Source organism: Camelus dromedarius, chromosome 20, assembly GCF_036321535.1.
Source record: "Camelus dromedarius isolate mCamDro1 chromosome 20, mCamDro1.pat, whole genome shotgun sequence".
Taxonomy (NCBI): Eukaryota; Metazoa; Chordata; class Mammalia; order Artiodactyla; family Camelidae; genus Camelus; species Camelus dromedarius.
In genome coordinates, this window is record NC_087455.1 from 33,976,765 (window position 1) to 33,983,855 (window position 7,091).

General features: G+C 46.0%; 1 non-coding gene across 1 annotated transcript; it reads left to right on the top strand.

Annotated features, from left to right (window-relative positions):
• The first annotated feature begins 813 nt into the window (after positions 1-813).
• On the top strand, positions 814-946 carry LOC116149048 (small nucleolar RNA SNORA70). Its single transcript, XR_004132685.1, has one exon. It is a non-coding gene; the product is annotated as a small nucleolar RNA SNORA70 (small nucleolar RNA).
• The last annotated feature ends 6,145 nt before the right edge of the window (positions 947-7,091 follow it).

The window sequence follows — 7,091 nt, forward strand, 5'->3', positions numbered from 1 at the left end:
ACCATACTTGGACTGAAAGTGCAAAGATGAATGAGGAAGGGTTCCTGATTGTGAGAAACTTATCATCTATGGGAGAAACAGACATGAAAACAAATAACTCTAACATGGGTCCTAAAACCTACATGGAAGTTGAGAATAAAATGCTAAGGAGACATAACATTAAATGGTTTATCACTTTCTTGCTATAAGACACAAAGCAAGACTATCCTAGATCATTACCAGTGAGTGAGACACAAACTTCTATGTAACTTATTTCCCAAATATCAAATATCCAAACAAATTACATGCCAATTGGTTGGGGGGTGTTAACTAATTTAAAGCCCACACTAAATACACAAAGTTCCCCTAAATACCCATATGAAGGTTTGATTGGCCAGAGTTCCAGGGGTTTCAAGCTGTGATGACAAAGGCATAGACTCAGGGAAGGTAAGGAAAGAAAGAGGAAAGAATCCCAATTAAGGAAAGAGAGTTTCTTGCATGGCTAATGAAAGAGATGATTACAGCACCCAGATTGTAGGGATTTGCCAGGTTGGTAAAATTATGGTGGTCGTGTGGTGGTGACCAAATGTTTAAGAAATTAAAGATGCTTCTAATTTCAAATATTTTAAATCATTTCCCCAGAAGTATACAAATATGTGCCAAACCTACATATTCCAATTTGGAGTTTGCAAAATATAGACAAAAGATGGCAGTTCAATGTAGAATATGATGCTCAAGGGGAGGTAATGGTCAAGGCTCAACTGGGCTTGTGGCTGGGAGAAAGTAGCCATGGAATGCCAGGTTCAGTCCAAGATTAGAAAAAGCAGCACCTATTTGCAGCCAATTAAGCTGACCATGCTCTTTTGCCCATAGGGCCTGATGTGTAATGGCTGCAAATAGCAGCCTCCTCAGGAGTGTATGAAATCTGTTGCCTCTATGGTTGCCCTAGGGGACCTTGGAGACAGCCCTTTCCAAAGGACATTCATGGGTGGCATGTTGTCCCCAGTCTAGGCTCCAGGCAGGTATGCTTGGTGTCTTTGGAGAGTCCCAGTACACAGTGGCCAGGGTCCACAATGGCCAAGTCATAATGTCCATCCACACCAAGCTGCAGAACAAGGAGCATGTAATTGATGCCCTATGCAGGGCAAAGTTCAAGTTCCCTGGCCACCAGTAGATCCACATCTCCAAGAAGTGAGGATTTACTAAGTTCAATGCAGGTGAATTTGAAAACATGGTGGCAGAAAAGCAGTATCAGCCTGCATGTCTGTGGTGGCAGATATATCCCTAATTATGGCCCCCTGGACAAATGGTGGGCCCTGCACTCGGAGCCTTGGCACTGTCCCCTCCTTACTTATGTCTACCAATAATCCAACTTTTCTATCCAAAAAAAGAAAGCAAAGGTGATACCTAGTTGAGGCAGCAACAGATGATCCTCCCAAGTTTCCAACAAACCAGCCAAGGAAAGCCAGAGCCCAAAGGGTGTCTGTCTTCAGGCACCAGGTACGGGACAGTCTAGGATACTTCTTTTGATAAGTGTGCTTGCCAGTGACCTCTATGTTAATTGGTCATGCTGCATATGGTGGGAATTTTCTAAGAGAAATTTCCCAGAGGCACAGTACCCAAACCCCCAAATACAAGGTCAAAATGAATAATCCAAGACAACTGCAAGGGCTACTCAATTTAAGAGAGAATTTAGGACTGGAGGGCCAGCATGGGCAAGATCAGAAGGGAAGGAGCTGTGGATACCACAGCGTATAAGTCTCCTGGGCCATTCTTCGTGGTCCCTGAGAGCTCCCCCTGACCTTTGCTTAGCACATATGGCTTCCCGCCCTTGAAAGTCATCTCGTGCACACCTTACGCCCCCAACCAGACTGTAAGCAGGAACGATGTCATCTTCCTTCTTGGATTGCTTAGCACAGAAAGGTACCATGGTAGAGATGAAAGAAGGGTGTGGAATTCAGCTCTGGAAATACCACTTTTTAGGCATGCAGAATGGCACAGTGGTTGAGACTACAGTTTATGAAGCCTGCCCGCCTGGGTTCAAATCCTGCATCCTCTTAGCTCTCTGAGCTTGGGAAGGTGTTAGTCATCTTGCACCTCAATTCTCACATCGTCAACTGAGTGTAACGATCATGCCTCTTCCCAAAGCTCTGGGAATTAAAGGAACATAAATACTTGCACGTACATGCTTTGGTAGGTCGTACTATTATTTTCCAAAGCCTAATGGACAGTGCATGTTCATCTGCTTTGCTAAGCTTCAGTTTTCTCATCTGAAAAATGAAGGCATAACATCCAGTCTCACGGGATTGGAGATGAATCAGCTAATGGAAGTCAAAAAGCATGTTGAATGGAAAATGCAATCCAAATGCTTGTGTTTGCTGTTATCATCGTGCTCAGTGGGCACTGGAATCAATGACTGCCAAACAAAGCAGCACAGGGAGGGCAGGCCAGACCCCCTCAAGACTCACCATCCTGAGCTCTTACACAGGAAAGTTATTTGTAAACATGAACGCCAGACAAGTGTTCCTTGTTAGCTCTGCGTAGGGCCTGGAGACCAGCACAGCCACGTGGTGAGATCAAGTGAAGTGACGGGCTCTGCCAAGTGAGGCTCTGAGGCCATCCCTCACATGCGCCTGAGGAATTACTCCCCCAGAGTAATTTCTGTGCCGTGCTGTGCACGGGCCCCATCTTGGCCACCTCCCCAAAGACCCCCGGCCCCATTTCAACAGTCCTCCGGGCTGTGCCCGGTCCCCGTTGGCGTGGAAGTGCAGAGCTCAGCACATCATGCATTTCATCCTCCTGGTTTCACCCCAATGCACTGGTTCTGCCTGACTGTCCCACACAGCATCTCTCGGAGAGTCAGAGAGGAATGTACTGAACTCACCAGCGCCCAGGGCAGGACCAAAGCCAGCATGGCCCGTCATCCAAAGGAATTTAGTGCTCCCGTCATCACCATGATACAGACACAGAGCAGGCCCCGGCAAGAGCCCGCACCTTCCCCGGAGCCAGGGAGCTGGCCAGAAAACCACGTGGGCAAATGGGTTCTCCTGCAAAAGCAGGGCCACAAAATCTGAGCCCTGGGAAACTCCTTCCAAATGGACACTTGACAGGTGAGAGGGAAGAGAGTGAGGATCTGCCCCTGAAGCTCTTGGCTCTATCTGGGTTTTGTATAAATAGTGCAGAAAAGGAGCCTGGCATGTGGAAAGCTTGGTTATTAATAAGCCCACAAGTTTCACCCAGTTCACGGTAAAACTTGATTCCTTTTCCTAAGATGTGAGGCTACTTCATCCAATTACCCCCCAGACTCTAGGCAGACCGAGGCCGTGAGTCTGCCGCTGTGCTCCTGCACACCCCGGAGCCAGCATTCCCAAAGCCCTCCTGCTGGTGCCTGGATCACCGTAGCCAAACGCTACAGGTGCCCTCAGACACTAAGTCTGTTGAGATGAACAGCATCCACAGCGCTACAGTCTCACCATCATTTAAAAACACTGATTCACTCACTTCCAACATGGAGTGTTGTAGTCGTTTTTATTTTATTTTAATAATTTTTTGTTTGTTTGTTTTGGTTTTCTTGGGGGAGGGTAACTAGGTTTATTTATTCATTTATTTTTAATGGCGGCACTGGGGATTGAACCCAGGACCTCGTGCATACTAGGCATGCGCTCTACCACTGAGCTACACCATCCCCCTAACCTTTCTTAACTTTTCATAAGCAAGCTGTGATCCTTAATTCACATCATTGATAGTCACTCATCCACTCACTCAGTCAACAAATATGTACTGAGTGCCTACTGTGTGCCAGGCGTTATGCTTGGAACAGGAGCTAGAGGAGTGATCAAAACCAGAGATGACTCCTGTCCTTGTGGTCCAGTACATTCATTCTCAACAGAGGTGATGTTGCCCCCAGTGGGGGAAACTGGTTCCTGGGTAGTGAAGAAAACCTTAATCATTTCATGTATAAATCACAGATATGCACATAGTGCATGAAATATACACAGTTGTATGTATATATGTGTGTGTATATATACATACATACACATACAGTTGTATTAGCTTCCTATTGCTGCTGTAACAAATTTCCATATTACCATTTTACCAAATTACCAAAAAGCTTAAGATAACAGTTTGTTATCTTTCACTCCTGGGAGTCAGAAGTCTGAAATGGGTCTCACTGGGCTGAGATCAAGATGTTGGCAGGGCTGCATTCATTCCGCAGGCTCCAGAGGAGAATCTGTTTCCTTGCCTTTTCCAGTTTCAAGAGACACATTCCTTGGCTCGTGGCCCCTTCCATCTTCAAAGCCAGCAGTGGTGCTCAGGTCTTCCTTAACCACATCTCCCTCACGCTGACTGTCTGCCTCCCTCTTTCACTTAGAAAAATCCTTGTGATTACATTGGGCCCACCAGGATAACCCAGAATAATCTACCCAACTCAAGGTCATCTGATCATTAACCTTAATTTCTTCAGCAGCTGCAATTCCCCCTTCCCACGTGATACGATTTATTCACCAGTTCCAGGCTATAGGATGTGGATGTCTTGGGGGTGGGGGCACTCTTCTGCCCACCACAACAGTATATCTGTAGCATTAAAACTTCAGAGGGTAGGGTAAGCAGATCACATCCAAAGGGCTCTTTAAAAGGGCAATAATGAAACTAAGGTTGAGAAATCTTTGTCTACTAAGAAGGAATGTAGTGTCTTGATTAAATCTTGATATCTTGGGGCAAGAATGAATGGGTTTAAATTCCATCTCTGTGCTAACTAGCTGTGTGGCTGTAAGCAAGTTACTTAAGCCCTCAGGAAAGGACACAATTCCTCGGTTTCTGTGAGGATTAAATATGTTAATGCATGGACAGGACTTAGAAATTGCCAATTATGCAGTAAGTGCTTGACAAGTGTTTCCGTTAGTGTTAGGAGAGATACCAAGATTATTGAAATAATCACACAAATCAGTGTATAAGTTCAAATGATGATAAACGCTGAAAAGGAAAAGAATGTTCTTGCCATGTTTTAAGAGGATAAACAAGGGGTTCTCACTGTGGGTAGGAGGGTAGGGAAGTTTCCTGAGGAAGTGACCTCTGAACAGAAATTGGAACAATGGGTGGGCATTAAATAGGCAAAGATCATGGCGTGGGGGGAAGGCGGACATTGGGAAGATGTTTCCAAGCAGAGAGAACAGCCTAAGGATGTCCTTGGGGCAGGAGGGACATGGTACAAGCTCATGAGACTGACAGCCTAGTATGGCCGCCCCACAGAAAGCAAGGCTACGCAGACGGATGCCAGACCAGGCTGGAGAGCCAGATGGCACCAGATTTAAGGGCTTGGACTGCATTAAGGATTTTTACCATTATCCTAAGAGCAATCAGAGGTCACAGATGTTTATGAAGGAGAGAGGGCGGTGCAAGTGAAACTTTCAGGAGTGATTGGGTAGGGGCAAGAGTGGATGCAAAGCGACTAATCAGGAGGTGCAGAAATGGGACCAGGACTGGGGAGGAGATGGAGACAAAGGAGATACTTCAAAGGTAAAGTCAACAGGACTTGTGGAGCGCAGCAGGAAGGAGTGAGCTGTAGATGCATACACCTCGTGTCCAGTACCCATGCGCATCCTTCAAGCCTGTGGGCATTCTGTCCAGAGAAAAAGCCTGCCAAAACGTCTGATCGGTTCTGCCCAGATGTGTGGTGACTTCTGTAGCACTCTGCACACCATTCCGTACGCTGGGTATAAAATAAACTTTAAATTGGATGCAGCTTTAACAAAAAGTGGTGCTGGCAACAGCTCTTCTTTTAAGACCTCTGTTTACTGTAGAGTGTTTTAAGCATGACGTTTTAATTTCAAATTTTTTTTAAATATGTATTTTGTGAGAAATAAACAGAGATGACTAAACTGGAAATTGAACCAGGGTCTCCTGGCCCTTAGCCCACATTTCTACCCAGGGACCAACTGTCTGATGAAGGATAAATCCATCTCCCCAAGCTGCTATATGACCAGCGTGAGCTGTGTTTATGTTCCTCTTAAAATGCATGCACTTCTTGGCCAGAGAGCCCACGGGCCAAAGCACTGATCTTTTAGAACTTCTGCTCGAAGGAAGCCTAATTCAATTCAAGGTATAGATAGTCAAGGCCAAATTGTGGCTGTACAGATTTTCCCCAGAGTTCTCTGCATTTGCCTTCTCCATATCCAGGACAGGGCCACAGTTTACAAATCAACAGATCTGGGTTCCTTAAACTATTTGCCATGGCAATGGCTGGGAAAGGAATCCACTGGGAATGATGAAGACTGGCAGAATCTACACCACAGGGAAAAATCAAGAAGGATTAGAGTGGGAGACGGGGGGGGGGGGGGTGGACGGATCGGATGCACCTACTTCTGTTAGTTTGGAAACACTGAAGTCAAGAGCCTTGAGTTTTACTCCCACCTCTGCCACTAATTACCTATGTAATCTTGGGCATTTCTGTTTCATTCAGATCAACAAACAGTGAGCAAATGAACGAGTGGCTTCATCAGGCATGTCCATGAGCCAAACACTGTGGTTGGCACTGGGTATCCAAAGATACCTAAGGCACAGTACCTACCTTCAGGGAGAGGTGGACACAAATACCTACATAGGAACAGAATAAAATGTCACAAGTAATAAGGCATAAATAGACCCAAAAGGCTGAGTGAGAAACAAATGCCAACCGGGGTGCAAGGAAGACTTCCTTGAGCAAAGACACCTGTGCTTATGGTAAAGCAGGAGCAAGAATTAGCTAGATGAATAAAGGTGGGACAGTTTGTGACAGTAAACCAGCCACAGACACTGGGCAGCTCAGAGAGGCTGAAGAATCAATCACACTGGACAGCTGTCCCTCCCTGGGCTGTGCAGCACCTGAACTTCCTTTGTTTGGAGAATGTCCCTGCTTTTGAAGCTTCGTGGGCTTCCCAGCAGAGACAGGGAACATTTCTGATACTTTCTTTCCACTTTGCTGTGCATTTAGGGACAGGCATGTGACTTGGGCTTGGACGAGCAGAAACACGTGACAGAAGCATTAAATTGGGAGCTGGTGACACAAAGAAACAGACCACAAAAAAGTCACTTCTGGCACTATACGCAGTCATACCAAGGTCTGGCTCGCACAG